The 19,038-nt window shown below is 38.4% G+C and overlaps 1 protein-coding gene across 7 annotated transcripts in view; it reads right to left on the bottom strand.

The window, feature by feature from the left end:
* The window catches only part of ADAM22 (ADAM metallopeptidase domain 22), a 259,774-nt gene that overhangs the window by 118,747 nt on the left and 121,989 nt on the right, over positions 1 to 19,038 (bottom strand). The window lies entirely within an intron of this gene.

A 19,038-nucleotide genomic window follows, 5' to 3' on the forward strand; every position in this document is an offset into this window, starting at 1 on the left:
AAAACGCCCAAACTAGGGGAAAGAATAACAAAAAAGAAAGGAAAGATTGAGAGAAGGGAATAGGGTTGCTTTAAAATAGATGATGCTAGGGGGCAGATAGGTGGTTCAGTGGATAGAGCATCAGCCCTGGAGTCAGGAAGACCTGAGTTCAAATCCTGCCTCAGACCAGCCGCTTGACGTTTACTAGCCTGTGTGACCCTGGACAAGTCACTTAACCCCAATTGCCTCATCAAAAAAAGAAAAATAAAATAGATGATGCTAAAACATAATTTTTCAAGTATGATCCATGACCCCCACCCCCTTCAAGTGGTCTGTGAAATCAAAATGAATTTCATAATAATACAAAAACTGTTTGAATGTTGAATACAGTGAATATCAGTAGATATAATCCACATAAATAAAAGCCGTTAGGGAGTTCTCAATAATTTTTAAGGCTTTACAGGGGTCCTGAGACCAAAAAGTTTGAGAAATGTTGAACTAAAATAACTGAAGAAACAAAATACTGTGTTTACAAAGTAAGAGGAGGAAAAAACCCTAATTCAGACAAACTAAGAGTAATTTTTTACTGTCAGGTGCTTTGCGTTGTTCTTTAAGGCATCTGCAGCGTCGTGCCGTGGCAGGGGAAAGTGCAGTGTTTGAAGTCAGGGGCCCTAGTTTCAAATTCTGGTTTTGCAGTCTGTTACCTATGTGTCCTTGGATGAGTCATACCATTTCTCTAGACCTCAGTTTCCTCAGCTATAAAATAAGGGGGTTGAACTAAATCATTCCTAAGGTTCTTCCCCACTCTGAGCCTATGATCCTATGAAAATTCCCAAATAAAGCTCTGGCCATCATCAGCAAAGCAAAGAGCTCTGTGTGGTAAGAATGCTGAGAATAAAGTTGATCAGATATACCTGAAAGGTCACACACATGTCTTTATACAGCTACGCAAAACAGTTTTCTTTAAAAAAAATTTTTTTTAATTTCAGTTTCCATTGGCAATAAGAAGTGTTATAAAAAACACGAGGAAAAATGAACAAAAAGATCAGAAACAACGGTCAATATGTCCATAAACTTGTATTTACAGACTGTTAAATATTACACACACACACACACACAAACAAATGTGTATACTAATTGTAACAAGGGACCACTAGGTGGCGCAGTGGATAGAATGCTGGGCCTGGAGTCAGAAAGACTCATCTTCAATAAGTGCAAATCTGTCCTCAGACACTTACTCGCTGTGTGACCCTGAGCAAATCACTTCACTCTGTTTGACTCAGTTTCCTCATCTGTAAAATGAGCTAGAGAAGGAAACGGCGAACTGCTCCAGCATCTTCGCCAAGAAAACCCCAAACGGGGTCATGAAGGGTCGGATACAAAAGAAATGACTGAACAACACCACCAACTTGAACACCTCAGTGACCACATTATTCCACTTGTTCTCCAGGCCCTTATTTTCCTTCTTTCCTGAGCAGTCTAAGTGTCTTTGTTGTTGTTATTGTTGCCTATAATTATACAGCTGTAGTCAGTGTGTACGGTATTATTTTAATTTTGCTTTCTACAGCCTACTTTGCATCACTACAAAGTGGTTTCAGAAGTGTGTTGGCTCATCAGAATTGGATTCAATCAGCAAAGTCTGCGTTGGCTTCCCTCCCATGTACACATTTTGTTTGGTGGCTCATAAGGCTCTGTCCTGGGATTCCCCCTCTTTTCCCTCCATACCATCTCACTCGGTGATCTCATCAACTCCTGTGGATTCAATGATCATGAATCTAATAGTTGAACCTCCATGTCCTCTTCTACCCTAAACCATCACTTTACAAATCTTAAAGAGCTATAAATATGCTTTTGGATTTACTGCAAATTTTATATTTCTATTAAAAATCAAAATAATCAGTTGGTCAACAACCACTTATGAAGATCCTACCATATACCAGACACTGGGTATAAAAGGGGATACAGGGGATGCAAACAAAGACAATACAATCCCTGCCCTCGAGGAGCTTTCATTCTAATGGGGGAGACAACGGGTAAATTAAGAGATGTTATAAAATATATAGAGTAGATAGGAGGTAATTTCAAGGAAGGCATTAGCAACTAGGGAAGGAAAAAAAAAACAAAACAAAACTTCCTACAGAAGGTGGAATTTGAGCTGAGTCTTAAGCAGAGCCAGAGACACTAAGAGGCAGCAATATGGAGGAAAGGCAGGAAGAAGGTATGTTGTGAAGAGGTTTAAATGCCAAACACAGGGCTTTATATTTGCTCCTAGAGGCAAGAGGGAGCCACAGAAGTTTATTGAGCATTAGGAGTGTTGGGAAGAGAAGATGACCTGTGCTTTAGGAAAATTACTCATAGTGAAGTGTGGATTGGAATAGGGAAAACACTTGAGGCAGGAAGACCAATCAGAAGGCTCTTTCAATAGTCAAGGTGATGAGGGCCTGAATGATTAAGCAAGTGGAGAGAAAGGAACATACATACATACATACACACACACACATATACACACATATATGTACACATATATATACATAGGAAGTGGAGAGAAAGGAACATATATACACACACACACATATATATATATACATATATATATATACACACATATATGTAAAACAAGATAAAGTAGCACAGCAAAGAGTCCCAAAGTCAAAAGTATCCATCTCTAACCCCCCCTTAGGAGGATTGTTATTTAATGTTATCTCCCTTCTCACACTACCTGGTCCTGACAAACTAGCCTACCTGTTGTTTCTAAGATGATACTCCTTCCATCTCTGCACTTCAGCAATGGCTATCTAATTTCCCACCCCTCTCCCTCCCCCATGCCTGGAATGCTCTGCCTCTTCACCTTAACCTCTAAAAATCCCAAGCTTTCTTTAAGGTTGAAATCATATATTACTTCCTGCAGGCCTTTCTTGATTTCCCCCAACCACTAGTAGGGTTTCTCTGCCCCTCCCCCTCCTCAATTATTTTGTATTTCTTTGTATATTTTTGGTATCTGATTTTATGTTTATAAACATGTTGTCTTCCTAGATAGAATGTTCCTGCCCTGTTTCATTTTTGTCTCCATATACTCAGTATATAGACCAATGCCTGGCACATAATAGGCAGTTAATAAATGCTTATTGATTTATTGATTGAGGGATAAAATGTATACTGTGTCTTGAATAATGGAGAACTGATTTTGGGGAGTGCACAAACCACTTAATCCCAAAAAACTTGTTTGGTCATGAATGAATGTAAAAACAGGACTACCTATATGTGTTTCAGAATTTCATATACGTATCTCAATACGCACATTCTATATTTCAGAATTTCCCAAATATACACATTTAAAATACAGATATATTAAAAAAAAAAACCAGTTCTGATTTTAAGTACTACCAATTGAATGATTTGCTCTATACCAGATACTTTTTTGATGAAAAAAAAAAAGGAATATCAGAAATATCCAGTCCTTCATAATTACTATAATAGTTCACTCTGGCTTGAGCAGAAGAATGACAATCCAGGGGACTTTGCAGAGTATATCTATTGGAACAGTGATTTTGGGCCATGGCCAAAAGATTAGCAATTTTCTTTCTAAAATCTGCATTCTGTGCACATATAGCAGTGTACTTCCCAAAAGGCTCAAGACCATGAACAAATGAATTAACCCTTTAAATGCACTGTTAGTGAAAAAGAATCATAGTACAGTTGTATTTAAAACAAGAAAAGAAGTAACGATGATTTCAGAAGTAAGCCTGAACGAGTTGCCTTTCTGCTCACAGATACTAAAGCAGCTTAGAAAAGATTCATGTTGATAACAGCTGTCATTCTTCCTTACCACACCCCCTTCCCAAGATTCCTAACCTGTGCAAACTCATAATGGACCAATATATTCTTTTTGAGTCACAAGTTAAGGCCACTTGCAATCTTAACAGGGTCATTTAGAGAGCTGATACATTATACATGATGATGGAATTAGATGAATCCAGCATGAGTCCCAGGGGAAGGCAATTTTTACTTAATCCCCAAAGAATCATTTTCTATGATGCAGAAGAGAATGAAAACATGACATCTGAGGCCTTCTTGAAACCACATTGATTTTAAGATCGGAGAGAAGCACATGTCTAGATGAGTCTGCCAGAAAAAAAAAAAAAGCAGAACTCATCAAGCTCCATGAAGAGGGTACAAAAGAAATGGAAGGATTTAGTATAAAGAGTCATTTAGGAGAAGCACATGGCAATAAATAATATCAGATACCTCCATCTGATTAATGCATTTATTAGATTTACATAGTAGCTTTACTCGGCTTTGGTGGGTGGGTGGGTGAGTGTTCAAGTGCTTTGGCAGGTTTACAATCAAATAACTTTCTTGGCTTAGTTCCAGTCTAAACCACAAAAGTGTCCATTTCCTCCATTTGTAGAATCCCCATGAATTTTGAAGGTAACTCTTTACCCAGACTATGAGAAAGTTAGACATCAGTGATAAGAACCAGCGCATTTTGCTTTTTTTCCAAAATGGCAATAAATTTCAAATTGTAATACCTTGGTAGTCATGGAGCTACCCTATACCAAGTGCTGTGTTTCAGAAAGAAAATGTACAATCTAACCTAGATTATCTACGGAAACATTGAGGAATGTGTAAGAAATTCCAAGCAAAGGTAGGTAAGAAAAAGTGTTTTCTCTTACCTCACGTTAAACATTTAGAATTTGTCATTTGAATAACCAAGATTTAATTGAACAAAATAATAAAAATTTCCATTTATAACATTTCCATTCATAACAACAAATTTGTAAACTACTGAAAGCATTCTAACTGGTGAACAAAACTGAATTGCAAAATACAAATAAATAAAAATGATAATAGCTAAAATATTTTACTATAATTCATTTGCTATTATGAGTAGAACTTTTGCCATTCCCAAAAGAAGTACTTGTTTCATCAGGATATCATGTTATGTAATAATATAATGATCTAGATAATGCTTTTGTTTTTCAGTCATTTCAGTCGTATCTGATTCTTTGTGACCCCATTTTGGATTTTCTTGGCAAAGATACCGGAGTGGTTTGTTATTTCCTTCTCCAGATTATTTTACAGATGAGGAAACTGAGCCAAACAGGGTTAAGTGATTTGCCCAGAGTCACACAGCTAGTAAGTGTCTGAGGTCACATTTGAGCTCAGGTCTTCCTGACTCCAGGCCCTGCAACCTCTATCTACTATGCTACCTAGCTGCCCAGATGATAAGATTATGCTTATCAACCAATAAAGAGCTACCATGCACTAGGCATTGTACCAGGTGCTAGGGATACGAAAACAAAAATGAAATAAGTCCTGCCTTCAAGGTGCTTATGTTCTTAGGGGAAGACAATGTAAGTATAAACAAAATATATCTGTATATCTATGATATTATATTTATAATATTTATAATATAATATTTATATTTATAATATAAGATATAGTTAGGAGGAGAGAGATGACTGAGCAAAGAGTTTAGGAAAGGCCCAATGTAGGATTTGACAAATTTGACAAATAAGCTGAGTCTTTTTTTTTTAAGAAACCAGGTATTCTTGAGATCAGAGCACACTGAAGACATGGGGAACCAGGAAATGGAAGTTCGTAAGTGGGGAATACGAAGTCCAGTCTGACTGGAACATAGAATGGATGAAGGGGAAAAGTGCATTGAAAGGATACAGAAAATAAATTGAGACCAGTTTGTGAAGGGCTTTACATGTCAGAGAAGTTTATATTTTACCCTAGAACAGCAGGCCACTGGAGTTTATTTATTTATTTCACATTAGAGTAAAATGGTCAGCTGGGGAAGGAAATGACAAAGCACTCCAGTATCTTTGCCAAGAAAACCCCAAATGGGGTCACGAAGAGTCTAACTGAAAAACAGCTGAACGACAACAACATAGTTAGTGCTTTAGGACCTGAGGTAAATCAGGGCATGAGAAGGCATGCTCACTTTCTAAACACACGACTTTTGGAAATATTGGTGTAGCAGAAATCCACTCCATTTCTCTCTCCATCTCTCTACTGAAGGTGAGTTTTTCATTAATAAAGGAAACCAATAGACTTGGTTGAACCAATGTGGATCAGGGCTACTGGAGTGAAAGGAGAAGTTAATTCTCTTTCAAATGACCTGAACTGTAAATAACAGTGTTGTTTTTTGTTAATGCAAAATCTGGTCCTGTGGCCTGAGAGAATTAGTGTACTTCCCGAAAGAGTCTGGCAAGGGCTTGGCCTCTCACCAGGCAGCATCGGGTACAGCTTCAGAGCAGTATATGCAAGAGTTTCAAACTACCACAAATGGCGCATGCCAGAATTTCCATGCAGTAAGTGACATGGAATATGGTCTCTTTCTTTCACTGTTCCTTGTTCTGCGTGTTTTACAAACAACTGAAAATTACTTGTTCCCTTAAAACACATTTTTCTCAGAGATAACTTTACACACTCTTCTCAATTCTATTGGGAGAAACATCTCACAGAACAACAGTCAGAACGTTTAACTCTTAATATGTCTCCTTAAAGAGATGATAAAAGTCTCTATATCATGGTCCACATAATCTTTATGGAAGAGACTTTTGAAAGAGACTTTTTAGGAGTTATGTAAATAAAGAAATTGAGTAAGAAGTTTGCTAGCAGGTATCTGCTCTTATGTCTACTACTTTCCTAAAATAAGATGAAACTAGGTAGGTTTTTTTTTTTTAATAAGGCACTAGCAATGTAGCAAATAAATGAAGTCACACCAGGGATGGTCTTCACCACTTTGTATAGCATCGTAAACCTGCTTAGACTGGGTTAGCAATAATATAGCTTTCTAAGTCAGGAGAACATACAATCAGGACACAAAACATTTTCTTTTTATTTTCTCTTAATGAATTTTCAGAAGACACACATCAAATTTCTTTTTAAAGAATCACAGGTACGTTCATTCGAGGCTTTTCACACAGGAAACAGTGTGGTACATAGAACTGACATTCAATGGTAACCAAAAATGTAGGAATGAGGAAGATTTGTTAATATGAAATTAGTTTTCTAAAATTTATGGTCAGTTATTGAAATCAGATTAAAGGCATGCAGACAGCAAGATCATCTCTGGGAGCTAAAAGGAAAGGTATTTCAGCATTTATTCCAAGTTACCACATTAAGAATTTATCAAGAATGTATTCTAAGCTATCAAGCTTTAAAAACTGACTTTAACAGCATTTTGGATTATTTTGCTTTTTAGACTTACTATAGAAGGTGATCTCCCTACCCCCTTACAGGGACGGGAGGTTGGCTCTCATCAGCGGTGATTAAAGAATTGCCCATCCTGCTGTTCTTCCTTACCCTACCTTTGCAAGTCTCTCATCATGCTTTTTGTTGGAGAGATCAATACCAAGGTAGAACTATGGAGCTGAGTTTCTGTAGCCTACATCCCCTAGGGCACTAAAAACGGGGAAAACATTTATCCAGGTTCTCAGATTTGGATAGTTGTACCTGCAAAGCATCCCTCACATGGGTCCATTAATTGCTTGGGTTAATTTTTCATCAGTTCTATTTACATACACTGTGGTGAGGAGAAAGCTCGCTATCCTCCAGGGGCCAACAGGAAGGCAGAAAGAATCTGTCACCATGGCAGCCACAGACCCTCAAAGGATCCTGGTGAGGGCCTTTGGTTTAACATGTTGCCTGTCAGAAGGTGTTAAAAATGCATGTCACAGATTTTCTTCAATGGTCAGCAACATCCCAGTAAAACACAAGGAAAATAATGTCTCCAGGCACATGGGAGATGAGAGTTGAGACTGGTAGGGCACTACTTCAAAATTTGGATTTAGATGAAAGGTTGATAAAATTAGGAGCAGATGAGACAAATTCTAAAATTAGATTGGTTTCAGCAAACCTTTCTACTCAAGCTAAAAATAAGCTCCCATGGCATCTGACTTGGTTGCTGTCTAAATGACTGATAGCTGCATTGTCCAAAAGGAGCCCTACTGTGTATGGTAAGATATCGGCTGCTGGATGGACGAAAGAAAATGAAAGCATTTTGAAAGGGAGATTCCACTAAGTGCTTCAGCTTAAGAAAGGAAGGAAGAAAAAGAAAGAAAGGAAGGAAGGAAGGAAGAGAGAGAGAGAGAGAGAGAGAGAGAGAGAGAGAGAGAGAGAGAGAGAGAAAGAGAGAGAGAGAGAGAGAAAGAGAGAGAGAAAGAAAGAAAGAAAGAAAGAAAGAAAGAAAGAAAGAAAGAAAGAAAGAAAGAAAGAAAGAAAGAAAGAAAGAAAGAAAGAAAGGAAGAAAGAAAGAAAGAAAAATACAAGAGGGTTGGGGGTGGGGGAAGGAGTCCCTGTATAGATTACTCAGCAGCACCAGCTGCACTTGACTTTTATCCCAGCAGAAGCCTCAGTGATAGACTGATAACCTATGGAGAGATGAAAAAGATCTGAGCTGCATTGCAGCGAAGGGATGGGGAAGGCAAAGCTGCATCCCTGCACCTCCAGCCAGGGTGGCTAAGCCTATACAACAAAGGGCATTGCATGGCAGAGTTTGGGCTCTCCTCCATAACTGTGTCTTCTTGCTTCTGCAGGGCAAGCTGAGATTCAGGATGATAATGCACTTTGGAGAATCGATAAAGAAACTTGAACTCTGGGGTAAGCACAAACAGATTAACCCTTTTGTTCATCTGTTTTCCTCTTGCGGGGGAAAACTATATCTCTGCCGCAGTCTGGCAGGATAATAGCCATTTTTATGTTTTTCCTTTGTCAAAGGAGAAACAGCTGGAGCTTTCCACACTGTTCCATTATTTGCCATGATATTGTAAGAATAGTCTGTCTATAGAAAAAGCCATGCTAAGTAATAGTGCTGTCATTTAAAAAGAACACTTTATTAACAGCCCAATTGCTAAAATATAACCTGTGCTTTAAATAAGATAAAAGTCTGTAACCAATGGCAAATCCAGAACACTGATTTCTTAAGGAAGGCTATTCCACAGAATTATAGCACCATATTATTAATGTAGTATCTCTCTACTGAAGAAAAACCTCTTACAAGACCTTGCATATATTATCTCATTCCCTGGGTGAGTTACACAAGTAGCAAACATTGCTTCCTTCATTTTGCACATCAAGAACCCTAAGCGTGAGGGTGTGTGATTGGGGGGTGGGGGAGAAGAAAGAAAAGGGAGGGCAGCTTTCATTTCATACTTCATAATTCTGGAAGAGTTCAAAAGCATTGCATCATAAACTCAAGGCAAAAGGATGTCTTTTTTCTTAGGACTGACCATTTAAGTGCATTTTTGATGAATTTTTACAACTTTCCTTCCACTGTTTCGTCCTGCTATAGATGCCTTCGTTACAAGACAAAGGAGGCTAAACCAGGGGTGAAGATTTCTCTTTTTTCAAATGAGAAGAAATGACCTTTCGACCAACTGCATATAGTACAAGATAGCCCCTCTCAGCTGGTGGATGACTCTCCCTCAGTCCCAGTCCCACCTCTCCTGGAGGTCTCTCAGAGCCCCCTCCATTCTAACCTTTGAACTCATTATCCTCTTCGTCAGGGACCATCTGACTTGCCATTACCTCCCAAGGCCCTTAGGACCTTAGCATCTGCCCTGCTACCTTCCTTGTAAAAATTCAAGTACCACATGGCCTTCTTATCCTCCAAGAACTGAGCCTGCTTTGATATTTTGTCTCTCCTATTAGAGTGTGAACTCGAAAGCACAGACTCTCAATTTTCTATTTGTATCCTAGCACTAGAATATAATAAGCACTTAATAAAAAGATTTCCATTCCACAGGAAAACATAATAACAATAATTACTAGTACAGTTAGGATTTATATAGCACTTAAGATTTGCAAAACACTTTACAAATATTATCTCATTTGGTCCTCGCAACAAGTCTGTAAGGTAGGTGCTATTATTATCCATATATTACAGATGAGGAAAATGAGGCAGACGAGGTTAAATGACTTGCCCAGGGACACAGCCAGTAACTGTCTGAGCAGCTCTCACCTAAGACAACTAATGTTGGTGATGAACTAGAAATTTATAATTGAGATTCAGGTCCAAAAATAAAAAAAAATAAATGAAAAGTACAACATAGAAAGCAGGATACTCATTAGGAAAATACAACTATCCTCCTTGTTTTTAAAACACCTTCCCCATCACACTCATTCACTCAACTGTTCCCCAGAGATACCAGGAGCTATTTAGGTTTGATTCTTTTAATACAGGCATCCAGGGATTTGGTACTCCCTCCACAGACATGGATCACAGCTCCTTGACCACTTGGTGGATGGTATTTGAGACTCTGTGGCCAAAAAAAAAAATCATTTCCCCAGCCAACTTGGAGATCAATCTCTGCTAATTTAGCCTATCTTGTCCTTAGACAGCAGACATCAAGTCCAGCATGGGTCCTCTAAAATCCATCTCTGCTGCCTCCGAGGTTCACTTTATCTGTTGCAAAATCCTTTAAAAATGGAAACTGTAATGTCACTCCCACAAAATTGTAGATTTGCCTAAAAGGATCCTATTATCACAAATACAAATGAAAAAAAAATAAACCAAATAAAAATGTAAGCCCTTTAAGGAAATGGTTCTGCTTATTCCCTTCCCTGCTTCCTTCGCCCTATGTCCCCCAATATATATACACCCCTCCTCCATTTTCCATGGTCTTTCCTCAGGACCCAACACTGACCCACATAGTTTTCAACAATACAACACACACTTATTGAATAACTACTATGGGCAGGAGCGTTATAGCATACTGGATAGATTCCTCCTTGAAATTAACTCTTCTATTCATTCCCCAGTCATTGATTGCACTCTGATCAGCCTCTTCATTCCCCTCCCACTGGGTCCTGAACTCTGCCCTAGGGACTCTGGGCTCTGCTAGGAGACACAGAGAAGGTGTTGACCTACATTGGGAGAGGGGCTTTGCTCTCCTAGGAGTTCCCAGTATCAATAAAATGACAGGTCTGGTCTCTCTTGCTATCTTTATTCCTCCATGGTCAAGGCACCATGCTTTGCCTTCTCTGCCATGATCCTACAGGAACATGTCTACCTGACAATATGAGCATCATTAAGAACTTGAAATAGTTTTATCCATGAGTACACTCAATTCAGCCAAAGAAAAGGCTAGTATCCATTTATCTCCAGTCAAGAGGTCAATACGCTCAAAAGGTTTCATGTGTATATCTACACACCTATCCTAAAAGTTTAGAATTATCAATCATAGGAGTTCTGAATGTGTTCACATTCAGTAGTTTAGAAATAGTTTAAGGAAAAATACCCTGGAATAATTAATAGATAGACTGGCAGTGAAAGTGATACAATATTCCTCACCTAAGCCACCTATTTATTTTGGGGACACCAGGGAATTTCTTTTTTTTTTCTCTTTCTGTACATGTTCTTTATTTTAATTCGTAATTAAAAAAAAAAAAAGACTAGATCTCTTTATGTCACCCAGGCTGAAGGTGCTGGGGCTACTCATATACACCATCCTCTTTAGGTGGCACAAAACCCATTCCCAACATAGGCCAGACTTAGGCAACCCAGTCTCCCCAACCCCTACTTCCACTTCCAAGGGTTCACCATATTTACGTCAAACTCAGTGCAGACACCCAACCCAGCTTCAGTTGCTGGGATTTCTCCCATGGCTGGCATTACTTTCCACTTGCCCCCTTAACTCAGATCTCCTCCTTATATACTTAAATGGATACCTAACAGTTTGCAGTTGCATACTTTGGTTTTAACCCTGCCATATGACACCCATCCAGGAAACAGTCAAAGGCTTTAACTTAGATTTTGCCTTTTCAATGTATTCCTTCAAACCAATTAATAAATAATAATAATGATGATGATAGCTAATCTTTACACAGCACCTACTACCAGACAGTGTGCTAAGCACTTTACACTTATTATCTCATTTGATCCTTATAACAACTCTCCAAGGTAGGCTGCTATTATTATCCCCAGTTTAGAGATGAGGAAACTGAGGCAAAGTTATATGACTTGCCCAGAGTCTAGTGAGTATCTGAGGCCAGTATTTGAACTCGGGTCTTCCTGACTCCAGGACCAGCGCTCTATCCAATGCAACACCCACTTGTCCCAATTAAAAATGAATGAATAAAAAAACCATTCATTAAGCAGCTGCTCTGCATTAAACTCTATGCCAGATGTTGGGGTTACACATTGAAAAAGTGAGACAGCCTTTGCTTCCAAGGAGTTCTAATTGGAGAGACAACACACACAAGAGGGTTGACTTGCGTGATGAATGGAATGAAGGGCCCAGAGGAGGTGGGGATAGCAAGGCCCAAGGACACACACATGTAATACATTGCTGGATCAGATGCCAGTGCCAGAGGCGTCTGTCTGGAGGGCAGAGCAGCAGGGTAGATAGTAAGGCCTGAAGTACATTATGATGCAGTGGCAGAAATGCGAAGGCCTGGTGGCCCTCCATCTCACCAATTGAATAAACATTTATGAAGTGCCTACTATGTGCCAGGCACTGTGCTAAGCCCTGAAGTGCCTACTATGTGCCAAGCACCGTGCTAAGTGCTGGGGATACAACAAAAAGAGGCAAAAGACAGTCCCTGATCTCAAGGAGCTTACAATCTAAAGGGGTAGCCAATATGCAAACAAATATATGCAAAGCAAGCTACACACAGGATAAATAGGAAGTAATTAAGAGAGGGAAGGCACTAGGATTGAGGGGTCCCGGATGACTCCCTGTAGAAAACGGGATTTTAGTTAGGACTTAAAGGAAGCCAAGGGAGGTCAGAAGGATTGTAGATGGTGATTCTCAGCTTGTCTAAACAATGTGAACCAGCCTTGTCACTCTTCCCACCCGAAAGCTCTAGAGGGGACCCGAAGTGGGATGAAGGGAAGGAAGGGGATCATGGAGGGGCCCCCTCCTCTTCTCACCTGGCTGCCTGACAGGGCATAAAACCCTACAACCACCAGAACGGTTTTCACCCACAAATCTAAGGGACAATGTGGTACAAAGAAGAGTGCCCTGGAATATGGAGTTAGGAGACTGAGGTCAAATCCTGACTCTGGTATTTAGTAGCTGTGTAATTACAGGCATGTCAGCCACGGTTTCCTCATCTATAAAATGGGGATAATAATTCCAGCACTACCGATCTCATAGGGTTCTGGTGAGGAAAGGGATGGGGACTGGACCCATGATTCCCCTGATGGAGGGGGCTCCTGGGGAGATCCTCACTGAGCAGCAAACTGCTACTTTCTCTCCTAACTCTAACCCTTTCCAATCACACAACCATTACTCTCACTCAAACTCACACTCCTCAAACCTTCCAGTTGCTCTCCCTGCCTCCAGTTTCCCCCCATTCCAATCCACCCCTCTATTTAGCTGCCAAGGTGAGTTTTCTGAAGCTTAGGTCTGATCATGTCACTCTCCTGCTCAGGAACCTTCAGTGGCTCCCTACTACCCCTAGGGCCAAATTTGAAGCTCTGCATAACCTGGTCTCTTTCGACCTTTCCACTCTTCTTACACTTTATTCCCCTGTTCACTGGCCTTCTTGCAGTTTCCCAAACATAACAATCCATCTCAGTCCTCACTGTTGAACATGTCTGGAATGCTCTGCGTCCTCACCTTTACTTCCTATCTTCCCTACCTTTCTTTTAGACTTAACTTAAATCCCACCCTCTCCAGGAGACCTTTTCCAGTCCTAATATAACTTGCATTAACTAGTTGCTTACGTGTTCTCTCCCTCTTTAGAATGTAAATATCTTGACATCAAGGACAGTTTAAAAAAAATTCTTGTATCTCTAGCACTGAGCACAGTGCCTAGTATAGAGTAAATCTTCAGAAGATGCTCCCTGATGACTTGATTTCTTGGAAACTTACAGTCTTAGAGAGTTGCCTGGGACACTGAGAAGTTAAAAGACTTATCCGGGAGGGACAGCTAGATGGTGCAGTAGATACAGCATCAGCTCTGGAGTCAGGAGGACCTGAGTTCAAATCTGATCTCAGACACTTCCTAGCTGTGTAACCCTGGGCAAGTCACTTAACCCCAATTGCTTCCTTAAAAAAAAAAAAAAGGCTTACTCAGAGCAGCAGTCAGTGTGTATCAGAGGCAGGGCTTCAACCCCAATCTTCCTAGCTGCATGGCCATCTCTCTATCCAGTATGCCATGCTTTGTGATCACAGGTAAATCACCTGATTTCTCTGGGCCTCAGTTTCCTCAACTGCAAAATGTGGATGATGATACTTGTACTACCTACCTCATAGGGTTGTTGTAAAGAAAACATTAAAGCACTATATGAATATAAGCTATTGTTATTATTAGTTCATTTATATATTATGGTTATATAATATCATATATAGCATAACTGTCATATAATAATATATAATATCTAAGATAGCCATGTTACATAATAATATAATATATTATACTATATTACATTATTTAAATTATTAAACTATACTATTTTATAATATGTTATATTGTTATAACAATCATATATGATACTATATCATAATAGACTTTATTATAATTATATATGATATGATATTATTATAAATACAATTATTATACTATCATATAATACATTATACATTATTACAATATAATTAATATATTGTTATGACATAATCATGATATATTATATTATTATAACATGGTATAATATATTCTATTAGAATAAATCTATTATATTATATAACATATTATAGTAATATAATAATTTATTATTATTATTAACTATAACTAGTTATAATTGAAAGTGCATCTAAAAACCATGTCTCTAAGGCTAAGAATGAAAGACCACAAATAAATAGTTTAAGGTTCCCACAAAATTAACACGATATTTATCGAGACAAAAGCCATAAACAAACACAATAAAATAAAATTGTCATTATCAATGACTGAGCTCTTCTTGGTGCACTTGAGTTGGAGGGTCGGGATTCAGTGTACTAGCCACTTTCAATCTCTATTTCTAGCTTCTGTGACCATAATACTCTCCAATGATGATGGTGTTGAGGACTGACATTGAGGTGCTGAAGGATGTCCCATCATCAAGAAGTCATAGGATGATATTCACTCTAAAGACTTTACCAAGGCAGGAAAGTGAGCTAAGACATTTTGGAAAGCAGTGTGGCTGGAGTCCCAACGCCAATACTGACTACCTGTGTGCGTGACTTTGGGAAACTCCTACAACCTCCTAACCTTCAGTTGCCTCATAGAAAATGGGAATTGTAATTCTTGTATGTTATCATATATATATATATATATATATATATATAATAACCATATATATTATATATAAATACGTAAAATAACTATAATTCCAGGATATTTATGAAAAGCCAATAAGATAATGAATGTGCAAGAATATCATGAAGGAATATTTTTAATTAATTAACTTATTTTTTGTTTTCAACAATCACTTCCACAAGTTTTTGAGTTTTAAATTTTCTCCCCCTCCCTCCCCATCTCCCTACCCAAGATGGCATGCAATCCAATATAGGCTATATGTATACATTCATATTAAACATGTATTCACATTAGTCATGTTGTAAAGAAAATTAGAACCAATAGGAGGAACCACTAGAAAGAAGAAACAAAACAAAACAGAAGAAAAAAAAGAGCAAATATTCAATCTGCATTCAAACTCCATAGTTCTTTCTCCGGATGTGGACAGCATTTTCCATCATGAGACTTTTGGAGATGTCTGAGATCCTTGCATTGCTGAGAAAAGCTGAGTCTATCAAAGTTAATCATCGCATAACATGGCTGTTACTGTGTATTTAAGGAATATTTTCAACCATGGCTGAAAATAAAAAAGATTAACCAGAATAACTCTAAGTTAATCTGGACTTTTTAAATTAATCAGGAAACTGTATTCTCCTAACATTCTGCTTAATTAAAGTCTTATGTGTAATCTTCATTTTTAAAGTGTCCTGTCTTCATAGGATTATAGGTTTAGAGCTAAAAGTTATCTTAAAAGAATGAATTATGAAAAAGGATCTACTCAATGCTTTGCTGTTGTTCAGTCATATCCAACTTTTCATGATTCCGTTTAGGGTTTTCTTGGCAAGGGTATTGGAGTATTTTACCATTTCTTTCTCTAGCTCATTTTACAGAAAGGGAACTGAGGCAGACAGGGTTAAGCTACTTGCCCAGGGTCACACAGTTAGTAAATGTCTTAGGCCAAATTTGAACTCAGGTCCTCCTGACACTAGCCCCGGCATTCCGTCCCATCCACTGCAATACCATGCTGCCTCATTAAATGCTTACTATGTGCTAAGCACTGACATTTCAAAAAAGCATTCAGCCCCTGTGCAAGATAGGGGCTGCCCTCAAGGTGTTTACATTTTAATAGAGATAATTTAATCCATTTCACTCATTTTAAATCAGGGAAATTGAGGCCTAGAGTGGTTAAACAACTTGCTTAAGATCAAATGTCCTAAGTGGCAGAACTGAGATGTGAACTTAGGTCTTCTGACTCCAAATACCCCACTCCTATTGTACCACATTTCCTTCCACTCTCAACACATATGATGGCTCCCAATATGGCCACTTTTCCTCTTAAAGATGTCTTCTTCTTTCTCCCGCAAGATTTCAGTACAGGAAGTGTATATGATATAATGCCATTACAGCTAATATACAGATAAACTCTAATGTTACGAATAGCTCAAAAACACATATTTCATTTCCATTTAAAGCTGGTTTATTTACAATCTTTTTCTCCATCTTTTTGTTTATTTCAACTGCCAAAAATTAAAAACAATCATGCTAATACATAAGTAATTCCACAAAAGGATAAAAAAAATCTCAATAATGTTTTCTTATAAATGAATGTGACAGTTACTTCTAGTTTCCTGCTGTTTCTATACTTTTTTATATAAAAGTATATCCAGTCTCCCTTTTACATTTGTACCCGTTTAAATAATTTTGCTCACAGATGAAGCTTTATAGTCCCCTGAATTTAACTACTAAAAAGTCTAGATTCATTTGAAATTAACATCAGGCTTCTATTAGACAACTGACCTCAAAAATCAATATAATAATTTTATTTATGCCAAGCATCAAAAAAATGCATATACTTTTTATAAAGGGCTAGAGTAATGAGGAGGGAAAAGAACCCCTACCTTGATTTTGTTTGTCCTTAGAATAATAAATAGCCCCCGAGAATAAAGCTGAATAAGTACATACCAAAAAAAATACCTTAAAACAAAAAGCTGACACATGAGGTTAATTTTTAAATGTCATTCAGAAAAGAAAAAATAAAAGAAGCAACACAGGACTGTGCAGAAAGTCTCACTTGAAAATAACCACAAAAAAAGAACTAAAAGTAAGTACACAAATCACCAAGAGAAGAAGGAGAAGTTAGATGCTGAGGGAGTCCCTGTGAAAAAAAAATGGACTTTCTAAATGGGTACAGGTACGGGAAGGGAGAAAACCTATATTGAAGGCACAACAGAGAAGGGCCAGCTGGGAAGTAAATGGCATCTGAAATTCAAACTGGCAGGTCAGGGTTCAACAGCTGCACTCTGTTCCTGGAGAAAACCCAGAGGAAATTTTTGAATTAGGTTTTTTAATGTATTGGAAACAAGTGAAGGTGATGGATGGGATCAATGTGGTTTCCTAAGGGGAGAAGGAGGGGAAATATTCAGACAATGTTTTGGCATTTCATTTCCCTGGGCTTTGGAACACTGGGAATTTGGGGTGTGGGGTGGAAATGCAGGCTAGGAAGTGATTAAGCCTTCATAAAAAGAATTCTGGTAAAGACAATTTCCTAAAGATAATGGTGGAATGACTTACATTCTTTCCTTCTAGGACAAAAGTTTAGGGGTGACAACCCACCGGGTTTAGTGCCTTGGGGAATTTTTTCTTCTTCTAACTAATGGAGAAAAGTAATGAAACCAATAGTGCAGAAGAAAGAGAGGAAGGGGGTTTTTTATAAAGGCAAAGCTGCAGTCTTAGTAAGACATTACTGTACGTCAAAAGGAAGCCAACCCAAAAAAACGTATTCTATAAAAATCAAAGCTTTAGACCATGCACTTTCAGGGTCTGGGTTTTCTGTTTTATTTTTTCTTCTACAGCTAAAACTACCTACTCTGTTTTCCTATATCACACTAAAATATGGGTAAGTCACGGATTTTTTTGAAGGGGGGTTGAACAATCATTTATTGCAAATTTAACAGGTAAGGTCAATTATAAATTCATAGATTTCAAGCTGGAAGGCACCTTTGAGGCTAACAAGTTCAATCCCTCCATTTTACAGAGAGGCAAACAAAAGCCCAGGGAGGTGAGGGACTCATTGCTCTTTCTACTGTATGATACCGACGACAAAGCAGGACCCTGCTCTCTCCAAACTCTCACTCACAGGCCTTGCCTCCACCGATGCTGGAAAGCTGATACTCGGCCCTTCCCACAACTGCCCCATAAGGAGCAGTGAAGCCACACCTGCCAGACTGACACAGGTGATCAGCATCATTCAGCTCCAGCTGGCCACAGCAGGCAGGTAGTGGTGCTCAATTTTTTTAGGTTTCTGAATGGAATTGTCTTCTAAAACTAACTCTTCCTTGACAATACGAGGACACAGAACCAACAGTCAACAGTCAGCAACATTTATTACGTAAGCGCTTACTACGTGCCAGGCACCAGGCTGAGCCCAGAGGAAATAAAGGAAAGCAAAAACACCAAGAGGAATTAACATAGCTAAAAAGAAAAAGTAACATCTATGTGTGCATAGACTTTGTTTGTCTGTCTGTCTCTATCTAACCTATCTCATCTATCCTATCTATCTGTCTGTCTATCTATCTATCCATCTGTCTAATCTGACTGTCTATTTCTCTCTCTAACTATTTGTCTATATATCAATCCATCCATCCATCTATCCTATTTCTCTTTCTCTCTCTCTCTCGACTATTTGTCTACATATCAATCCATCCATCCATCCATCTATCCATCTATCTATCCTGACTATTTCTCTTTCTCTCTCTCTCTTGACTATTTGTCTATATATCAATCCATCCATCTATCCATCTATCCATCCATCCTTCCATCTATCTATCTATCTATCTATCTATCTATCTATCTATCTATCTATCTATCTATCTATCTATC

The sequence above is a fragment of the Vombatus ursinus genome, unplaced genomic scaffold (assembly GCF_900497805.2).
Source record: "Vombatus ursinus unplaced genomic scaffold, bare-nosed wombat genome assembly UNPS02005459.1, whole genome shotgun sequence".
NCBI lineage: Eukaryota > Metazoa > Chordata > Mammalia > Diprotodontia > Vombatidae > Vombatus > Vombatus ursinus.